We start from the raw sequence: 23872 nt of genomic DNA on the forward strand, positions 1-23872 counted from the left end.
TTTTCTCTTTTTTCCTCCCATTTCTCAGTTGCATTCTGCCTACTTGGTCAGAAAAACGTTTATATATTCTTCTTCCACCATGTCCTCGCTCCTGTTTTAGTTTTAGATCTAAAATTAAAGACACTAAATATGTACCATTGTTAAGTTTCTCCAGGATGGAGCGCATCCTCTAATAAATTTCTTCAGATGATTTCATATTTTTGATATTTGAAGAACAGGTTGGCTGGATGTAAAATCTTTGGCCCACACTATATTTTCTTGAGTTTCTTGAAAATCCTTCTCCACTGTCACCTTGCTGTGGCTGATGTGCTCTTGAGATATCTGGTACCCATATCGCTTTCTTATGCTTATAAATAATTTGGTCATTTCGCCTGTAGGCTCTAAGAATTTTTTATTTATCTTTAAAGCCAAATAATTTTACCTTGATATGTCTTAGAGTGATTGTTCTGGCCCAAGTCTTTCCAGGTACACAAGTTCTTTCAATATGTTGATGTAAGGATTTAATTTTTGCTGGAAAATTGTTTTTGAATTCTTATAATAAATGTTAGTTTAGTCCCATTGCTTTGTTATTCTTCTTGAGAGATTTCAGTTACATGCACGTAGATTTTCTTTTCATGTCTTCCATTTTAAGCACTTTTTTTCTAGCTGTTATTTTTTTTGTTGTGTTTATAGTCCTGGTTATTTTCTTTTTCTTTCAATGTCCCGTATTGACTTTTCATTCAGTTTTATTCTCCCTTGGGCACCTTGAAATTTATCCTTCATTTCTGATACTTTTTAAATTTTTTCTTTAATTTCTTTCCTGAGTTCTATCAACTCTCATTGAACTTCACACTCTTTTGTATTTATTTTTGTTCCTAATTCTTGAATTTAGGGTCTATTTTTTAAATATACCTCAATGATTATTCAATTCATTTGAGGTTGTTTTGTGACAATTTTGTTCTCCTTTTGACTGTTTAGGAAAATTTCTAACAGATGAAATGCCTTCTGTTTTCTTTTTTGAGTGACTTGGTGTGGAATTGCTCAGATTCTGTCTATTTCCAGGCGTTTTTGGACAGGGCTCCTATCTCAAGAGTGCTCTCTTCGGCCAGTATAGTGACATGTAAGTTCATTAATGGTGGGCACTGATGATGAGGGAGGAGGGCGGATTGGCTTATTTTGTGCTTCTATGTTGTTCCTGCAGGACTTAATTTCCCCTCTTCTTTTTCTCCCCATCACTACCACGTCTCTAAGGGGCACCTCTTCTCTCCAGTAGCAACGCTCTGAGGCTGCCACCTCCACTGCCACTCTCTCAGGCTCTTGCTCTTGGTGCTATGAGCTACCAAGCCGCTGATCTCCATCCAGTGTTTCAGCACTTAGTGTTGTACTTTTTGTTTCTGGGATTGATTTTTTTTTTCCTGAGCTTTGTCTATTTTCTCATCTCCCCTTTTTTCTTCACTGCCTCTGGTCTATTTCGACTCTTCCTTCTCTGCACTAATCTCTGCATTCATAAGCTTGCAGCCCTGAAAGGAATTCCAACAGTAATCGTTGGAATTTTGTGTTAATTTCCTTACTCACAAATAACTTGAAATTCACAGTAGTCTCTGACTCCTATTAATACTGACGACATTATTAGTTTTTGTGGTTGTCTCTTTAAGCTTCTCCACATGCGTATATTCACTTATATTTTTATATGTTTGAAATAGCAAAGCATATTGAGTTTATTCTTCTTTTTTCCTGGGCCTTATAGCATATCATTTATCCCATGTTTCCATAAACTTTACGTGGCCTTTTCAAGTTTTAAAACTTTTTAAATATATTTTTCTATTTATATAAGTAATACAGACTTAGAAATCTTGCGAAGTACAAAAAATAACAATGAAACCGGAAAAGAGTAATTCCATCTCCCAGAGGCAAACACCAATAACGTTTAAATTTTCCCCTTCCAGGATGTTTTTCTACACATATTGACAGAGCTGATAGTGCACCTATAATTTGACATCCTGCTTTTTTCACTTAACTGTGTCTCATAATCATTTTTCCATGTAATTTAAATTATTCATAAACTTCATTTCAATGGCTTCCTAGTATTCTGCCATATGGACATTCTCCTAATGTTGATTGCAATTTTCATTATTAACAAAAATTCTACAATGAACTTTTTTGTGCATAAATTTGCATCCATATAGATTATTTTCTTAGACTGTGTTTCTAGAAGAGTAGCATAAACTCACAACATCATCATTTCCGAATATGAAATTTTGATTTATTCTCGATTGTTTGGAAGCATGACTTTATCAGTGCTCTCTTTTAAAGGGGGGAATGGTAGGTATACTTTTGCAGTATGTACATATCTTGAATTGCTTATTCTTGCCTTTTGTATATGATAAGTAATTTGACATACTATCAATTATTGGCCCTCAATATTTTTTATTTGCATACTCTACAGATATTGCTCCCCTAGCTTCAGTTACTTAATAATGCAGAGACTCTTAGAGTAGCTTCTTTTACTCCCTTGTAGATTATCTATTTTTCCTGCCTGGATTTTTATCTATTAATAACTCACAAATTTATATCTCTAGCCCAGAAGGTGCCTTTGAACTCTAAAGACATATATGCAATAGTTAACTTACACTTTCCACTCTGATATCTCACAGGCTTCTCAATTTTAATATGGATCTCAAAATTAACTAACCTGAAAAAAAGCATCTGGTCCTCTTCCCCACTACACAGAAACACACACACACATACACACACAAACCTGCTCCATTCCAGCACACATACTTGACCGTCCATCTAGCAGCTTAAGACAAAAAACTGGATCCTCCAAAAAATGGGCAGAGGAAATGAACAGACACTTCTCCAAGGAAGATATACAGATGGCCAATAGGCACATGAAAAGATGTTCAACATCACTAATCATCAGGGAAATGCAAATCAAAACAACACTAAGATACCACCTCATGCCCGTTAGAATGGCTATAATCACCAAGACAAAAAACAGCAAATGTTGGAGAGGATGTGGAGAAACAGGAACCCTCATACACAGCTGGTGGGAATGCAAATTGGTGCAGCCTCTATGGAAAACGGTATGGAGATTCCTCAAAGAATTAAAAATAGAGATGCCCTATGATCCAGCCATCCCACTACTGGGAATCTATCCAACGAACCTGAAATCAACAATCCAAAGAGGCTTATGCACCTCTATGTTCATTGCAGCATTATTCACCATAGCCAAGAAGTGGAAGCAACCTAAGTGTCCCTCGACTGACGACTGGATTAAGAAAATGTGGTGTGTATATACAATGGAATACTACTCAGCCATAAAAAAAGACAAAATCGTCCCATTTGCAACAACGTGGATGGGTCAGGAGCATATTATGTTAAGTGAAATAAGCCAGAAAGAGAAAGACAAACACTGTATGATCTCACTCATATGTGGAATATAAACCAACACATGGACAGAGAAAACTGGACTGTGGTTACCAGGGGCAGTGGGGGTGGGGAGAGGGCACAAGGGGTGAAGGGAGTCATATATATGGTGATGGACAAACAAAAATGTACAACCCAAAATTTCACAATGTTAGAAACCATTAAAACATCAATTAAAAAAAAAAAAAACTGGATCCTCGATTTCTTACTTTTCCTTATATCCCACATCCAGTATTTCAATAAGTGTATGAATTGTGCCTTCAAAGCATAACCTAAATGTGTTTACTTCCTTCTGTCTCCACTGCTAACACATTAGTCTAGTATATCTTACCTGGAATACTACAGAAACTTCTTAAAAGACCTTCTAGATATTCCCTTATGTTCTACACTTCCACAAAAGATAAGGTAATCTTTCGTTAAAACATATGTCTTATTTTTGTCAATCCTCACCTTAAAAGTTTTCCAATAGTAATTACAACAAAATCCCAAATCCTCACCCTGGCCTACAGGGCCCTAAAAAATCTGCCTCTGTTTTCCTTTCTGGTCTGTGACATTCCTTTTTCTCTTCTTAGTGTAAGTCAAAACATACGTGTTTTATTTCAGTTCCTGCAAGATACCTGATTGTTCCAATCTTAGGATCTTTTCAACAGCTATTGTTTCTTTCCAAAATGTTCTTGAATATTCCTGTCCATATTTTTTGGCTTATTATTCCTGCCTTGGTTGAAAGGCTCTCTTCTCAGAGGGGCCTTCCCTGACCACCAACTTTAAATGACCTCTAGTCACTTTCTCTCACATCACTCACTTGTGTTATGCTCATCGTAGCACTTACGAATATTGATTATTTTTAAATTTATTTTCTTATCTTTTCATTTATTTTCTGTCCCTCTTATCATAAAAGCCAAAATATTTCCATGTTCTTTACTTCTGTATCCCCAGAATCTGGAATAGTATGCTATAAACAAATTAGAATGTAAGGATGAATATTTTCTTTACATTGTAATGTTATTATGTTGACAAAATTCATCTAAATGTGTTCCCTGACCTCCACATTTCTTCACCGTTCCATCCACACATTTCATCTCTTGTCCTTTTCCTCTTCCTTCTTAGGGACAATTTCATCTTCCTTGTCAGTGACTGTAATGGCAATTTTAACCTTTCCTACCTCCTATGCAGATAGTAATCTTGCAATGCCATTTTCAGGCTCCCTTCATCCTAATATTTCCTTTCCTCACCCCTCTCCCCTCTCCCTTTATCTTGTCGAGTTTAATTTCAGCTTGCTCTCTCAATATTTAATTTTATCCTTGTTTTATCCAATTATTTTTTACTCCTGAGAATGCCAAATTATTGTTATTTTTTATCTGATGACCAAAGAAACGTTATTTTTTTTCATCTTTAGAATAACATTAGCTTGTTCTACAATATTTTTGTAGGCCTCATGATATACTTGTATATGATTATTTACTCATTCCTAAATTAGGAGAGATTTAGCTAGATTCAGTGTTTGCCTCCACCAAAAAAGTGGGTACGTGGACTTTTCTTTGCTCTCTCCGAGTTATTAGTTGGATAGCAGGTTAGTGTGTATAACTCCTTGCCCCGTTCTCTCTCACAAGTTTTCTCTAGTGTAGATGTGTTGAGCTAAGCTCTGAACTGATGCTGAAGACAAAAAGCTAAATTTCCCAATATTTACTGCTACCAGAGTGCTTTCTCTTTCCACTTCCAACATCAATGCTTGATGGTGAGAATTACACCTCCCAAGATGCAATGTATCACTGACTGTATCTCTTTCCTCACCTTCTGCCCAGTTGTTTTATGGATATTAAAATGCAATTGTACACAGTAAGAACCTGATTGGTATTTGGGTATATTGTACTCTGGCTGCCCCAGAGGGAAGCACACACTAGTAGTATAATGGCTGCAAGCATTTCTTGCACGTGAAGACCTTTAATCTGGAAAACGCAAGACAAGGGGTAGAGGAGTAATAAAAATTGGCCTTAATAATTTCAGATGAGGCAATCAGATGTGGACCACTGATTATGCACTTTAATCCATTTCTTCCCCCAGCCCTATTGTTAGGGGAAAATCCTCCCAAATTTTGGCAATAGGTTGCCTCTTGGTTCTAATTTTCAGTGTTGTGGGTTTGAATATTTTGTTTGTTTGTTTTGCATATATTTAATAGGAAATTGAAAGAAAATGCTTTGGGGCTACCAGCCTGAGAAAGTCTTAAATATGAAGCCTTCTAGCTATTTCTTAGACAAAACAACATTATCTATAATTTACATTTGGATAGTGCTTTACTCTAATGTAGGCTGTATATTTAATCAACAAAAAACATCTTCAGGAAAGAAGCATCTCTGTCTAATGGAGAAATAGGACTCACCAACTGATAAAACTAAAATAAATCCAGAATAGACAAGGATATAAAATTAAATAACAATAATAAATTTATTTTGAACTCCCCAGAACACCTTATAGATTTGCCTGTGAGGATCATAACATTGCTCATACTGATGACATGAATAGGCCCTAGGGGGAAAAAAAAACATGTGTTTGAGTAGACTAGCACTAGGCTAAAGTCATATATGTGATTCTTCGGTCCCAATCATAGGCAATTTCAAGGCTTTCCCAGGCAGACCTCATGGGAAAGCTGTCCTCCCCACATCAGACTCAGGGCAAAGCCAGTGCATTACAGTTTTCTGGAGTGGGTTGCAGTCAAGGATTCAGCTTCCCTCTGGACCAGCCGTACTCATCTTCATAACTGCATTCCTAACTCAGGTGCCTCCTTTCAAAAGCGTCCTGATTGGGGCCTCAGCTGAAGCACTTTCCAGCACCTCCAAGACCACCTTACTGAGAGGCCTTGGCTGAGGCACTTTTCCCCACTCTGACTCATTATTTTCCACTCCCAGTTCTTCCATCTCTCCTTCCTCCCAGTTCCCTTGGTCAATAAAAAGGCAGGAGCCTTTCCTTCAGGGCTCCTGTGCTGTGAGATGGTTCCCCCGACCTGTGCTGCATGTCCTCTGACCCCTGCTGGTGCCATTCTATGGGAAAGTAAATGGAACATGGAGGATCCAGTGCTTTTCTGTTTTGCCTCTTGTCTACACCATTGCAGTGAGTGAGTAAAGGCTTGACTGCTACTTTTGGTTTCGTTTGTTGTCCTAATTGACCATCCCAACAACTGCCAGCTTAACAGTATTCAATGGGTGCATTTTTGTGAGAACACAAACACATGCACTTATATGGTAACATAGTTTTTGGAACTGGTCAAATTGTCTTGCTCTTATGGCAAAGTATTATTGCTCTGTACTATTCATTAGGCAGCCACTAGTCACATATGGCTTTTTAAATTTAAATTAATTAAAATTAAATAAAATTAGAATTCAGTTCCTCAGTCAAGCTAGTCAAATTTCAAGTGTTCAAGAGCCAAAAGTGACTAGTGGCTACTCTACGGGACAGTTCAGACACAGAACATTTCCATCATCGCAGAAAGTTTTGTTAGCACTGCTCTAGAATAAAATAATAATTTATTATAAGTAGTTTATAAATTGCTATGAAATGTAAAATTTGCAAGCCTTATCTAAAATATATTTTTGGAGGCCAGCCCGGTGGCGCAGTGGTTAAGAGCGCACGCTCCGCTGCGGCGGCCTGGGGTTTGCTGGTTCGGATCCTGGGCGCGCACCGATGCACAGCTTGTCAAGCCATGCTGTGGCGGCATCCCATATAAAGTGGAGGAAGATGGGCACGGATGTTAGCCCAGGGCCCATCTTCCTCAGCAATAAGAGAGGAGGATTGGCAATGGATGTTAGCTCAGGGCTGATCTTCCTCACACGCAAAAAATATATATATATTTTTTTGTTTTTGTTTTGTTCTTAGTTTTTAAGTATACTTAATGGAACCGTAGTTTCACAAACTATGCCATTTCAATCGGAAGTTTGGAATTTCCTGAGATTATGTGTGGTAGCTGCCTTTCAAATAATTCCATTTCCTGAAGAGATTATAAAGGTGGATCCTTCTCAGTCTTCTTTCTCCTGTCTAAACACTCCCAAGTTCTTCAGTCATTCATGACAAGATGTGGTTTCTCCTACACTGAATGCAAATCTGCACTCCAGAAGTATGCTTTCAGTGCAAAACTGTAGCTAATCCAGTAAATCTGACATTATCTAAGACAAAGTTATTATAAATCCAGTAATGCAGCATATTAATTTAGCTATTTATAAAGGAAAAACTGAAATCTAGTGCAAGTTTTATTGATTACTAGATGTCCTGTGAAGGTTAATTTCAGTAGGCCTGGAATTGGCTGAGCTATTTCACTGAAATGTAAAATGTAGCTTCACAGCACCGACTCTTGATCAAGGCTTAGAACACAATGATAATAATGTTGTTTGGTAATCATGGGTCCAAAAAGTTTCAGGGTGGTTTGTATCAGCTTGTCAGCATTATTTATTGAAAATAGTGAGACATGATTTGCACCTGATTTCAATGAGACCCTCTAGAAGCCTCTGCCGTTGGGATTGGTTTCACAGGAAGAAATACGCCTACATGAATAGCAAGGTATAAGAAACTCTAACTGAGATTCTTTTTATCTTCCTGGTGCTCTATGCACACATTGCAAAAGAAAAAACTTATACCCATACAGTCTGTAGAAGGAGGATAACTGGAGACTGTCACTGCCCTCTCCAGACGACTTGCTAAGAGGCTGTGATGCATATCCTTACTTTAATGCTACTGCTGCTATATTGTACACTTTTCCCGCAATAAACCCTAACTTTATAACCATTTTCATTTTGGATGTTAGGAATCTTCTTTAGCAATCAAACCCTGTCTAACTGCCACCATTATAACATTAGCTCTATGTAACCCTGGCAAGTTAGGCAGTCTCCTCATCTATAAGTAGTCATGAGAATAATATTTATAAAGTTGTTGTGAGGAATAAGTGATACATTGTATATGATGTGTATAGCAAGTATCTGGAAAAAGGAATTACTCAATAAATCTAAACTATTACTTTTTTGATAGTGATTATGTTGAGCATGATGCCTTGGAATTTTTTTCATCTAATTCACTGTTATATCATGTTTTATCAATCCCACACTTGTATGTTTGATTGTTTTAATTCTAATTTCATATAGGTCTGGAAATCTACACTTTTTTAGAAAATCTTAGGGCCTCCTAACCATATTCATCATTTTTTTTTTCTACACTTACTAGTCAATCCCATTCCTGGAATCTTCAAAATCGGATAAAGTGTAAGTAACATTTGTTTTCTTCTTTTATTTTCTTTCAATGGGATTAAGTTAGCCATTTTCCACTATCCATGATCTTCTGAGATCCTAAAGAATCTCTGCATGCTAGAGCACAGTTGATAATCTGGAAATTGGAATCATTTCTCAGCTCCAATCCCCCACACAAAAACTTCCCACTTCCCCTGATGCTATGTTTCTGTGCTTCTATCGTTTGCCACCACCCAAAATACAAGGAAGTCTGGTTATATGTGCTCTCATCCTCTTATATTCAAAGACCTTTTTCTTTCTGCCTGTGTCCTTCCTGAAAGCTGCTTCTGCCCAAGAGGACCACATTTGGTATGCTCTCCTGCACCTCTTACGCTCCAGATCAGTTTGTTAAGATGCAGGTCATAATCCATTCATGCAAGTTGAAACCACAAGTGATGTGTTTCCACCAGCATTTATGTAGTACAATAGAACACACTAGAATAGGATAGATTAAAATAGAAATTATCATAGTATATCTCAATTGGTAAAAGTACATATTGTTTGGGGAGTCTTTTAGACTGTTTATACTGTTTATGTATGTGTGTACATACGTGCATGCACACATGTATGTATATGTGCCTTCATGTATATATGTGTATGAGTGTGTTTTCTTTGTGGTGACGTATGTGTTCCTTGTAGTGATGTAGGATTAATTTCTTCCTGTAGATTATAGTCATCAACATTTGAAACTAGTGCTCTAGGGACCCTATGACCAAGGAGGGAAGGAAGCATTCTCCTAGATGCCATTTGCCCTTTCAGCTGCTTCATTTACATGCTAGGCAAAATCTCCTCTTTTGTCAATGCCCACATGGTTTTCTAGTGATGTCCCCATACTTTACTCATATTCCTGAAGGACTTGAGAACTTCACAATCTTTGCCAAGACTCCAAATCCAGTCCTCATTCTGGGGAACATCTAACAAACTGTTCTCTAGCACCTTTAATTTTTATGATTGTAACCTCCAGGATCGTTTATCCGGCCATTTACAAGGTCATACTTTTGGCACCATTCTTGCTTTCTAGTTTTCTTTAGCTCTGTTTTCATTCTCTAACATGATATCTAATTTTTGAGTTCTCTCACTCTCTTGTTCTCATCATACACACTAAGACTCTACTCTGTTCTCCAGTGCTTCAATTTCCCCTCTTCTCTAAGTCTATTACTGTCCTCCAAACTTTTCCTTTTTAGCCAGCCTAGACTCCATTATCATCACCTCCATCTATCTTCTGTGAACATCATCAATACCCTCACCTTTCTGTCCATCTGCCTTATCTTTCTGCAAATGCCTAAACACTTTCCCATTTCTCCTGTGCCTGAACTGGTGAGTATTGCTAACCCAGATCAAAAAAATCATAACTGTGCTTAACCGGAATCACTAAAATTAAAGAGTATTGCATCTAAGCAGAGACTTCAAAATTGAATTGTAATCCTCTTACCCACCCCTAGGCAGATCCTTCATCATCGCACAGGATGATATAGAGATCTCCATTCTTCTAACGGTTCTGGTTGACGGGTAGTAGCTCTTTGGACGCACAATGTGTGGAGGAGGATCATAAAGCTGCAGTTGGGCTCAGTTGGAAAAAGTGCTGTGACTGAACAATGATGTCTATCATGTCTAAAGGAAGACAATGATGGCCTTTTGTCATATTTTTCCTTTTTCTATTAACAGTGATTCTAAAGTTGCATTTCAAGTCCATAGTCCCCTTATACCCATCCTCTTAAGAGAAGGCCTCTGTTTTCTCTAAGACACAAAATGTCAGCTGCAGCTCTGTCAATTTCCTACTTAGTGACTCAATGTGTTTAAAACCAATGCATATGTTTCCTGCTTGATGGGGAAAAGAGGTGCCTTTTCCCTACCTGAAAATTTTATATCCATCTCGTCCTCAGCTCTATCTCCTCCTGCCCGTTAAGTAAACTTCACTTTGGGGGCCAGCCCAGTGGTTCAGCGGTTAAATGCGCGCGCTCCGCTTCAGCAGCCAGAGGGTTCACAGGTTCGAATTCCGGGGGCAGACCGACGCACTGCTCATCAAGCCATACTGTGGCAGCATCCCACATATAAAGTAGAGGAAGATGGGCACAGACGTTAGCCCAGGACAGATCTTCCTCGGCAAAAAGAGGAGGATTGGCATCGGATGTTAGCTCAAAGCTGGTCTTCCCCCCAAAAAAAAAGAAAAAAGAAAACTTACCTTTTGAATTAACCCTTAATTTACTGTATAGATAACTTCCGTTTTGAATTAACCCTTAATTTACTGTGTGTGTGTGTATATATATATATATCTTCTATATTGTCTCATTTTCTGCATCAGATAATCAGGCGCAAATTTACCATATCTTTTCAAAATACTCCACTGACCTGTATCACCCTCTAATTACTATATGATAGCTTCCCCTTCAAAGTCTAAGCTACTCTCACCACTCAATTGATGTATCCCTCATTTAGATCATCGAACAATTAAATTTGTCAAATCTAAGCAACCTCTTTTCAGTTCTCATCATCCTTGACATAGCTCAGGAATTTGGCAAAGAGAGCCATGCATCTCCTTGAGACTTGATACTCCCCAGATTTCTCTAACTCCATTGTTCTCCCTGTTTTCTTTTCACACCTTTAATCACTCACTTTGATTATGTTTTCAGGATTCCTCTTCCTCTCTTCATACTCAAGTATTGGAATAATTAAATATTCCAATGGATTCTATTCTGGGGCTTAGCTTCTTCTATACCAAAATGGCAACTATGGATTTTTTCAGCCATATACCTGGAGTCCAAAACATATATTCCCAGCTTAGATATCTCTCTGGAGCTTCCGACTCATGAATACAGGAGCATACTAAACAGTTCTATTGGTTTGAGCAATATGGAATTTCTGTTATTTAACTCTTTGAAGCCAAATATGCCAATTTAACTTGGTTCAATCCAAAACCTGGCTGTTGTATAGGCATCTCAAATTTAACAACTATAAAAATATACATGTATTCTTTCTTTCTCCAAATATTGGTCCTTATTCTATATGTTGATGCATGTCACTACACATACTTATTTTCTAAGCCAAAAACCAATAATTCACCTTAAAATACTTCTTTCCCTTTACTGACCAAATGCAACTAATTACTAAATTACCACAATTTTCCTCCTAAATGGTTCTTATTTACATTCTCCCCTTTCCATTTCTACTGTCACTTTGTTACTTCAAGGTCATGGTATCTCCTACCCTGGTCTTGTTTCTCACCAAGATCTTCCACTTTTGGTCATTTTCAATGCTTTTTCATCACCGTTGTCCTGTTAATTTTTCTAAATCTGATTATGCAACTATATTTTGCAAAAATTGTCCAGAATTTCCCATTGTTTACAGATTAAATCTAAATTCCTTTATTTGACATGTAAAAATTTTCACATTTGATCCCTATAAACTCTCCAAACTTATATGCTACTTCCCTTGATACAAAAAAAGCGAACTACTTTTCCCATCCCACATATACCATGCTCAGTAATGACTCTATACCTTTGCATATTTTGTTCCCTCTCCCTGGAATATACTACCTTGTATGGTAGAAGGAAAGCTCTTGTTTCCAATACCTTAAGGCTACCTCTTCTGAAAGTCATCTTTGACCTCTACCACCAGATTTAGTCTGCCTTTATCATATTTTCATGCTGGAGTTTTTACATCACTCAACTGTAGCGATTATAATATTGCAGTGTAAAGTGCCTGAAATCTCTCTTGGCATATAATGGTCACTTAGTGAAAACAGGTTAAAAGAACGGATTATTCTCAAAGATAACACAGAGAAAAACTAATTGATGTGCAGTAGTCCTTATTTTCTGTCATTTATTAAAATTACATCATCTGCCTTGAGCCCTATGTCTATCTTTTCCAAGTTCTGGCTGTGAATACAGATTTTAAATTATGTTTATATTTTTAGTAATTTATAAAGATCTAAGTTTTTTTACTGGGGGTGTAGAGGAAGCACACTTACTGAGTTATTTAGTATCCAACAAAGACAAACAAAAGGGTAAAAACATATAGAACAATACTTATGAGTACTTGGAAATGAATAAGAACACTTCCGTGAAATTATTTCTTAAGATGGTTAGAGCATGAGGTGAACTAATTCATTTTTAATCACACAGTACATGTATACAAGTTATATAATGCATGTTAACAATGATAATATAGGGTTATGAAAGTAGGCAGGTACTTGTATCACGGAAAGATATTTAAGTAAATGGTTTTGCTCTTAAAATGAGTATTTTAGAGGAAAATTCAGTCAGAAATAGGCAAATCGATGACTGGTTCACTAGATATAAAGGGAAGCTCTCCGCTCCAAATGCAGTCCTGCCTCAAGACTCAGCTTTGCCTTAATGAAGGCTGCCAGGCTGTGGTGTACAATTTGAAATGCTTGGGTGTTCCAAAGCTTTGGCTGAAAGTAGAAGTGATTCTTTCCAAAAAAACAAGGTAGTTTACTAGTATGTACCAGAGAAACATGGTGTTATTACTTGTACTTCCACAGCAGTTTGTTTGTTTTTCAATGTAAGAGTGATCCTTCCCTCGTGCTTACCAAGAAGACATGAGAGAAATAAAGATGGCTTCTGCTTTCTAGACAAAGAGTATTGATTGTTCAACAAACCAGTAAGGACGAGTAAGTACTAAATGGAAATCATAATAACACTATGATGATCTCTGTGGACAAAAATCAATAGAAAAGGAATGGTTTCATCAGAGATATACAATGTTATTATTCTAATACCTCAGCTCATAAAGCTGAGGCATTTGAGTGTGACATGACATATTAGCTGAACTGACTGGTAAACTGTGGTAGCCAAAATGATCTCAGTCATTTCTGACAGTTCATATCTCACCGCCTCCCCACCTCTCCACCCACATACACACAGGAATGAGCTCCAGCTACAATCCTTTCCATTCCTCAATTTGTTGCAATTTCCTGAACTTTATTTTCAACTCAGGGCCTTTCACCTTGCTGTTTCTTTTGCCTGGAGCATCAGTGAGTGGTTCTCTCTCATCATTCGGGTCTCTGCTCAAAAGCCATTTCCTATTAGAGGACTTGCCAAACCACTGTATCTAAAAAACCCTACACTTTACCCATGCCAGGGTCACTGTCTAGCCCAATGCCTTCTTTGCGTTTACTTCATAGCCTGTACTCCTCTCTGTAGCTGTTTCTTTGTTTATTTTCTGTCTCCTGCCTCAGCAGAATGTCAGCTCTTTTTTCTATCTTGTATGATATTGTCTTTCCCAGACTCCAAAATTTTATTTGGAATATACTAGGTGCAAAATAAATGTTTGTTAAATGAATAGATGAATACCTGTTAATGACTAATTTCTCTAGTAATTAGTCTGCCATCCTTTCCCCATCGGATTGCAAATTTCTTGATGGCAAGACTAAGACAACGTTCTCCTCTCTTGCCCCTTCTCCCTACAGAAAGCTATACAGTCTGGTTCCTCCTTTAGATCTTTCCATTTTTGATTCTTTGAACAAATATTAACTCTTTCTGGAGGAAGAGTCTTGCTATTTAGACATGTTTGTCGTTTACGCTTTTGTTTGCTTGGCCGTTGGTCAGCCACATTTCTCTGTGGGTATAAGAAGACGATGTAAGGCATTATAACTCATTTGTTTCTCTTTCCTATCTGCCATTTCAGGAAAACATTCTATATGAAGAAAAGAGTCTTTACTCTTCAACTCGACATAGAAACCAGGAAAAAGTAGGAGAAAAAGCAAGACAGCATTTTTAAGCCTTTAGAGCTGCATGATATTCAATTGACTAACTGGTTTTTATACTTTAGTTACTGCCTAATTAGCGATACAAGAAAAACTTTCTTGGATTCAAAGCAAAAGATAAACCATAGCTTTTATTCCATAAGGGAAAATCTAATTATAGCTTAACGAGTCTATGTGAGTAATATTGATGTAAAATGTAGAAGAGAACTATTAAATTCCCTCACTAAAGTATTAGTAATAGATGAATTTCTTCTAGGACAGTAATTTTTTTCTCTATTTTCCTGGAGCATTAATTATTTATTCATTAGGTTCCTTTGGTAACTATGAAATTATTTCCTTTTAGTTCTATCTGTACATTTTATATATTCTCCATTCCTGTCTCATTTCTAGAAAGTTTTTCTAAAACAAAAATTTGCCATCTACTGCTTGAGTGCATTTGTGGGCTCAAGATTAAAACTTAGATGCTTCATACATACACCTGAGAACTCAATGTCTAAATTATGGCTTGCAAGAAAACTTGTTAGCATTTTAAGCAATTTTCCCAAGTGTAAATTCAGAGAAAATCAATTTACTTTCTCCTTTTTTAATCCCAGGATTAGGTTGTAATTTTGCAGTACCCAATATCTCTCTGAAGCCCATGGTATATTCTACTTCTTTTCTAACAATGCATTTCATACCTATCCTTTGGAGTTGATCTTGAAAGAAAATTAATGGGCTCCTCATTCAGTATTGCAGTGTTTCAGGTAGCAAATGCTTTACAGCTACTTAACCAGTCCCAGAGCAGCCAGCCAGTGAGCGTGGCATTAATGATTTTGGAGAAAGTTAACTAAGAACATCTATCACTTTGTCACGTGTGGTAAAAGAATGCATCAATCAGAGCATAGGAGGGAACTGTCTTTGCTTCTGTCTATGGGTACTACTGAAATCTGTTACAAAAATCAATAGAACAGATATGGTACGCTGCATTTATGTTGATTAAATAAAACAAATGGAAAAATAGAAGGTAGGAGACTGGTAATATACCTCCTAGAATAAAGCAGAGGTCAGTTTCCTGAGATAAGAACCATCTTTATGAATTTGACACTCCTGACGGGTTTTCCAATATCGGTGTCTTGTAAACATGATCTGAATGACTGAACTATTAACTTTTTTCAAAGTGCTATTTAACCTGATACAAGGAAAAGCAAATTGATAATCCAGTCATGAGTGTTTTACTCCATTATTTAATTCCACATATATGGAATTCATTTGGGAGATTCTCAGTGCACTTGCATCCTAACACAAAAACCTAATGTCTGTCTTTGCAGCAGTATCCCTCCTACACTTTTATCTTTTCATTATTGGAATCTCTCCATCTCAGTACATCCTGCCATCTGGAATTTCATTAGCAAGAGCAGATGAGGAGAAAAGGACCTAACAAGAGATGAGGAAAAAAATAAGCATTTGCAGAGTGATTGATATAAATGAAGGAAATGAGGGAACAGATAAGAGGGATAAAGAGGTCTAAGGTGTCAGTCCTTAGGTAGGCATAGGAATTATATGAGCAAGGAAAATAAAATTTTGAAATATAGCTGGCAGTTATTAAGAACCAATGATAAAGAAAGCAATAAATTACCTTTCTTCAAAGAAGGATAAAGCAATGATTCAGTTATAAGAGAATGAGAATTGAGGCTCACCTTCAAATAATTCCCAAACATATACAAATTCAAAAAAAAAATGTGATAGGCATACTCTTGTGCACACTTAATAAAGGGCAAACTGACGCAACATTTCTGGGAAACAGTTTAATAGTATTTGTAAAAAAGCTTAAGGTTCTTAATATCCCTTGACTCAATAATTCCCATTCAAGAAATCTATCTGAAGTAAATATTCTGAAATGAAAGAACCATACAAGAAACGTAACAACGTTATTCGTAATAATCAAAATATTGATTCAACTTAAATTTTCAACAATAAAGAAATGTTTTAATAAATACGGTACATCCATTCAAATATCTTTTGGAGAATAAACACATAGAAAGTTATTCATTATAAAATGCTAGTCCAATAAAATAAAAACTTCACATAATCTCCTGTATATTATTATTATTACCATTTTTATATAAAAACATATACACATGCTTGTTTATTTATTTATTTATGTTCATGAGATAGAAGTATTTCAGTTTTCATTTGTTGAAGTAATCCTGAAAAATAATTGCATTATTGACTGAAATGGAAGTTATTGGAGAAAGCATATGCTGTTGCTGCACCCACAGTGATGCTGTAGAAAGAACTCTTGTATTTTAATAAACTGAATTCATATTGTTCCACTACATGCTAGAAATATTTAGTGCTTATTGAAGTTTTCGTGTGCCTAACACCCCTTTGGCTTAGGATGGCGATATCGGAATAGTTCTGGGTCCTGAACAAGGGACTGTGAAATGTGTTGCTTCCATATCAAGAAGTTAAGTGCTTATGTGCCTCTACCATCCTTCTCTTCCTTTGCCATTGTGTCCTTCAAGGCTATGTGTTCTAGGTAGTATAATCATAAAATGGAGGAAGACAGTCCAATTTGGACTGTGACATGAGTGAGAAATGCATTTACTCTTTTAAGCCAGTGAAGTTTCAGGGATTGTCTATTCCTACAGTGTAACCTAACCTATCCTGCCTAATACACGTTGCTTAATAGCTCCTATGAACTTGAGATACTTATTTAATCTCTCTAAGTCTCTACTTCCTCACTTGTAAATCTAGGCTTAAGGTTACTAGAACACATCTCATAGGGCTTCTCTAAGGATACAAAGTTTTAGTTATGCAAGATGAATAAGTCCTAGAGATCTACTACACAGCATAGTGCCTACAGTTAATACTGTATAGTATACATAAAAGTTGCTAAGAAGTTAGATCTTATGTTAGATGTTATCACAAAAATGATAATAACAATAAATAAAGAGGGCAGAAGGAAACTTTTGGTGGTGATAAATACAATTATGGCATGGATTGTGGGAATGGTTTCACCACCCTCTGTATACTTATCTCCAAAGTCATCAAGTTGTATACATTAAATATGTACAGCTTTTTTTATGTCAATCATACTTCAATAAAATTGTTTTTAAAAAAGAATTTAGTGAAAAATATACTTAGAAAATGATTATACAATAGATTTGATTGAGTCTGAATTTCTTTCAGGCAACTAATCAAATCTCATATTTTATCTGCTTCTTATAGTATTTTATTCCCCCATATACATGACTCTTTATAATGGAGAGCAGTCTCTATATGTTCAATAATTTGTTAAAGAATTGGTCAGAATATAGAAAAAGTATAATATAGAGAAATTCTCTTTGGGAGCAGACTAAGATAAGGAAAAAAGGAAAAGAGAGATAAAGAGATAAGGATGGAATGAAAGCTGTGTGACCTCTAAAAGCAGAGTTTAGTGAGCCTCGTAATAACATAAAAAATAAAATCTCACATTGTTTCAAGGTTAGCTTAAAAATAATCAGGTTAGCTTAAAAGTAATCATCAGATAGTTTAAATGAGTTGGAGATATCATATTTGTCAGTTATTAAATGAATCAACTCACAGCATATTATATATAAAACATAACATAGAATGCTTGTTTTTGTTTTCCAAGGAAAAAAGAGAAATTGTGTGTGGTGGTGGGAATTAGCAAAAGTAATTTAAAGAAAGCAAGGAAGAGATGTAGAACTATATGGTTTAGAGAGAGAAGAAAAATAACAGCCACCACCTTAGCCACAGAACTTATTACCACAGTCTTGCAAGCTGGCCCAAACTGTTATAATAGTATGTTTTCTCTGAGATTATAAACTCCATTAACAGAAACTATGATATAACTTTGAAACTGTCTGTATTAACTTCAGTAAATTATTTCCTTCCCCAAAACCACACTACATAAAGCAGCAAACCTCTGGTTGGTTAAGTAAGCTCTAAAATTTTGGAAATGTAATAAATGCATCTGTAAGATTTCCAAGATTCCAACAATAATCCCAAAGGGAAAATATACTGATCCAATCACTTTGGTCGTGCATCACAAGGCACTGAATAGAGAAGTCAATAAAAGCATCCGAGCAGAGAGAGGCAAGCTGTAGTCAATATCAGATTTTGAAGGGAGCTGTCAGATAAAAAATCATTTAGATTTACCAAAATTTAATTCCTAATACTTGGTGTTTAGACTGCATGGATTTCAGAGCATACATTCAATCTTATTTTAGTCCCTTTTTCCTCTATCCTCTCCTTAATCTTCTCCATTCACTATAATAAGCTATTAATATATATCCATTTCAAGAAAAAGTTTGCCAGTCTGTTTTCATTGCCCGCTTCATAACATATCAAAAATATATTTGTAGAAAAAAAATTTATCATCAAATTCGTACATTAACATCTAATCAGACTTAAACAAAACCATTTATTTTATAGGAAAAAAATAAGAATAACCAGAAATTATTTATTGTTTTTGCTGTTGACTTTATATTCCTAGCTACAATTCTTAGCTGAAAATTCTAATGCTTCCCAATATCTATACAAAAAAGATAGACTAGTTAAGCCTTACCACGTATAGAGAGTGATGCTATCCGAACCTGAGAGCCCTGCTCTTCGATCATGATGGGATAGTGATAGGTCACGGCCTTTGAAATCAGATGGAGCTTTCCATTGAGGCTTTGCTGAGTTCCCATAAGCAATTCCCTTACCACTTGCGAAATAGGCACAATGTGGCCTCTGATTACTGGGTAGTACAGCTCTCGAGACATAGCTAATATGAATAACTTAGAGTAATTGTTATTATCAAGAGATGTGCAACCTTTTCTCTCAATCATTTCCCTCTCCATATAGAATGTCACTTCTATAGAGGTTAGCTTTTCCTGCCCCCTACATTTCAATGTTAGCTCAAATCTTCAATGTGTTAGTCACAGACTGAATTCAAGTAAACACACGGGTCTTTTTATTGCTTTATAGTCCCACATTCATTCAAAAATAATTTTTTGAAAGCATAATATTGTAGATGTGCAAACATGCAAGAATATTTACAGTATCTTCCCTGAGAGAGTTTATAATCTAATGAGGTGGCAAGCCAAAAACACACAGAAAGCTGAGAAAGTAAGATAAAATTAATCCATTTTGAAGGAACAGCTAAAGAGGAATCAGAATGAGCTGGAGTCAGCTGCTAAGAGAGGCGTCCTGGGGAAGGTGAATCTTGAGTTTAGAAAAGCAATGAGTTGAAGAGAAAATGCATGTGTCTCTCTTGCCAGAGCAACTCTTTGCATACCAATATTGCATTTCCTGTTTCTATAAATCGTGGAGTAGAGATAGTGAATTTTACGTATCTCTGTGACTTCTCCTGGGTACAAAGAAAAATTATTGTACTGCGCTATTTGAGCTGACCCAATATCTCCATTTCCTCCCCACTAAATATCAAAGCAGAAATTAAATGTGGAGGTTATAAAACAAACATTTTCCAGAATATGAGATATAAGAAATGTCAGAAATGTTTAATAGGAATAATTGGAAAGGAAATTTGACTGTAGTGAGATGCTTAGGAAAAAACCTAAGAAATAAATGGGAAAGGGATAATAATCAGAAAAATAGACAAAATGTGGTCATAAAAATTGAGCCATAAAAAATAAGATGACATATTACAGATGTCAAAGGAAAAAGGCAAAAACAATATAGCTTGACTATTTTAAACAATCTTTGACGTCTCTGGAGAATTTAACCAGTAAGAAAACATTTCTTGAAATTAGCATTTGTGAATCTACGTTCCAAAAACCTGTAGGAAAAAAAGTTACCGTGTTCTTGTAGGTTTGAGAATGCATGCCTTCTTAATTGTAGCATTTCTCAGAATCTTTAGTCAGTTGATATATGTTGTTGTAAGTCTCCAAAAGGTGGGGGTAGTATAAAGAGTTTCCAAAGTTATTTGATCACAGAATTCTCCCCTACTCCAATGAAAATATTTAGAAACATCTTGAGGAAAAGAGCATTCTTTGGAGCATGGTTTGGGAAACATACCACTTACATGAGCAGTCAAAGCCTATCGATAAATTTACAACAACTGTCTAAACTAATGGAAAAGAGTTCATTATTTGGTAATTGTCAATCACATAACTGAATTTTTCTGTGTTCAGATAATGTGCTTTAAATGTGCTTTCTTTGTAAAAAAAGAATGTAGCTGAACTTCTCCTTAGCCCCTGTCCACTTTTCCAGGTTCCAGCTAACCTGGCGTATTGGGTAACAATGCAATGGGCAGCATTAAAAGTATTTGACCATCCCCTGATGATGCTATTGTAGTAATGATGTTAAACTGACATATTGGCAGGGCAAGAGGATAAACAGCACAGGCAGAATGATAGAATGTGAGAGGTAGAAATCACCTTAGAGATCTTCTAGCCAAACTTTCATTTTATAAATGAATAAATAAGGTACAAGTGGTAAAATGACTTTTCCAGGGTCTCACAGTCAATTGGTGGAAATCGTTTCTCCCAGTACAGTCTAGTCTATGCCTTGAGCAAGAGAAGATTCAAACAACTCTTTAGGAAAAGAAGAAAAGAAGGAAAATATACTATATATTTACTATATCTGTTTGACTTATTTTTACCTGGCCTTTAATAAGCCTAAAGAGGAAAAATGAATGGATTGCGATTAATTCTATTTTTTCTCACCTGTTCCCCCTAAAACCATCCCAACATCTAGCAAATTCCTTTATAACCAGTGGGTTCTTTCTCTTAACTAAATAGCTGTGAACACTTGAATTCACAGACTACAAAATGAATAAAGTGGTTATTTTCTTTATTAAATGATTCTTCCCATAACAGAAGACTCACATCCTGAATCCCTTTTCTCATCACCTCACCTGCTGGGCTGCAAAAAGCAGAAACCATATGCTAAGACCTAATCCTTAGGGCCACAGCCCTGCCAGAGTAACATTTCCTCTAGCTGCTGCATTAAAATCTCTAGGCTGGACTTCCCACAAACTCCCACCAATGGGTGTGTAAAAGTCACTCACATTTGAGCCTGAAAGACAGAATCTAAGTGATGAGAAATTTTTTACTGATCCTATGCAATTTCTGGATTGTAGGGAGCTCTCTTAAAAAATAAGTTAGAAGAGTACTAAATTTTCAGCATATACAATGAGTACATGAGCTTGACAGATAAGTTTTGCGGGTTTTTTTTTTTTTAGCTGCTGAATTTTGTGTTATGAAACTGCCTTCAACGTTTGAAAGCTGAAGATTGGATATATGTCATGTTAACATTGTTCAATACTTACAACTTTTTCAGTTAAAACTGAAAATGCCTTTTTCCACTTGGATACATTTTTTTAAATGAATTTTCTGTTCAAATGTTCTAGAAATATTCATCCACATATTGAAATATCTGCCATAACTTTACATCCAGAAGACGAAAAGCCAGAGTAAATGACAAGACAATGAAAATGGAAATGTGCTTGTTAATTTGAATTTAGCATGTTTTGAGTATAATGGGATTACATCAACTCTTTCAAATGCCATAGTTATTAAGAAGATTGGCTGCAACAAAACTGGAAACTCCTTGCAATTCAACAAACATTTGTTGAACAACTTTTCTGTGTATTTTCTGTACGTATTATTCTACTGGATACTGTGGTGTAATACAAGCATGGGATGTGTTTCCTGCCCTTAAGACCAATTATTATATAGCACATATACGTGTGATTATGTAGTATGAAGTGAAGTAAATGTGATACACACGTGAATGACTAAGAAAAATAAAAAACATGAAAGAATCACGTGGATAATACAAATTGTTAAGAGGTAGAGATTCTTGAAAGAGGTTGAGTTAGAGATGTGCCTAGAAAGGTGGATAGAATTTCAAATGATGGAGCAAATGAAGTAGCAGGAAATAGAGTAAGGAATATTCCAGTAAGAAAGGAGAAGAATAAAAATTATATTTACATGCAAAAATCAATTAATATAATGCATTATAGTAAAAAAGGACAATAATCACGTTATCATTTCAATAGATGCAGAAAAAGCATTTGAAAAAATCTAAAACCCTTTCATAATAAAAACACGCAACAAAATAGGAAAAAAGGGAACTTCCTCAATCTAATAAAAGGCATCTACAAAAACCTACAGGCAACATCATACTTAATGGTGAAATATAGAATAATTTTCCCCTAAGATCAGAAATAAGAAAATGAGGTCCACACTTGCCTTTTCCATTCAATATTGTACTTGATCTTCTAGCAAGGACAATTAGGTAAAAAATAAAATAGGATGCATCCAGATTGGAAAGGAAGAACTAAAACTATCTCTATTTGTGTATGACATGATCTTGTATACAGAAAAACCCAAGAAATCTTCTAAAAAACATTAGAACTAGTAAGTTCAGCATGGTTGCAAGATACAGGATCAATATTAAAAAATCACTTATATTTCTATACACAGGCAATAAAAACAATACTACTTACAATAGCATCAAAAAGAGTGAGATACCTAGGAATAGATTTTTAAAAAGAAGTGCAAGAGTTATGTATTGAAAAGTATAAGGCATCATTGAAAGAAATTTAAAGATATAAATAAATAGAAAGACACCTTATGATCATGAGAATTGTAGTCATGATATTAAATTGACTTGTTAAGTTGTTAATACTCTCCAAATCTATCTACAGATTCAACACAATTCCTATCAAAACCCTAGCTGGGATTTCTTTTTGTTTTTGCATTAATTGACATTCTAATTTTAAAGTTCATAAGGAAATGCAAAGGGCTCAGAATAGCCAAAACGAAACAACTTCAACCAAGAACAGACTGAGTGTACTCACATTTCCTGATTTCAAAACTTATTACAAGGCACAGTAATCAATGCTGTATTACTGACATAAAGATAGACATAGATCCGTGGAATAAAATTGAGTCCAGAAATAAACTCTAAAATTTATGATTAATTGATTTTCAACAAAGGGGCCAGGATAGTTCAATGCGAGAAAGAAAAGTCTTTTCAACAAATGGTTCTGGGACAACTGAGTATCCACATGTTAAAAAAAAAAAAAATGAAGTTGGACTTCTGCCTTGAACTATGCACAAAAATTAACTCAAACTGTGTCAGAGTTAAACGTAAAAGCTAAAACTAAAATTCTTACCAAAATACCACAGGAGTAAATCTTTGTGACTTTGGGTTATGCAATGATTTCTTAGCACGAGCAATTAAAGAGAAGATTGATATGACATACTTCATCAAAATTAAAAACACTTGTGTTTCAAAGGACACTGTCAAGAAAGTGAAAAAACAACCCAAGGACAGACAGGGAGGAAATATTTGTGGATCATATATCTGAGAAGGGACTTGAATCTAGAATTTGCAAAGAACTCCTAAAACTCAGCAATAAAAGGATAAATAACCAAGTTTCAAAATAACCAAAGGATTTGAATAGACATTTCTCCAAAGAAGATATATGAATGGCTAATAAGAACCTTAAAAGATGCTCAACATTATTAGTCAA

This window comes from Ceratotherium simum, chromosome 11, assembly GCF_057802395.1.
Source record: "Ceratotherium simum simum isolate JZ-2026a chromosome 11, ASM5780239v1, whole genome shotgun sequence".
Classification (NCBI taxonomy): Eukaryota; Metazoa; Chordata; class Mammalia; order Perissodactyla; family Rhinocerotidae; genus Ceratotherium; species Ceratotherium simum.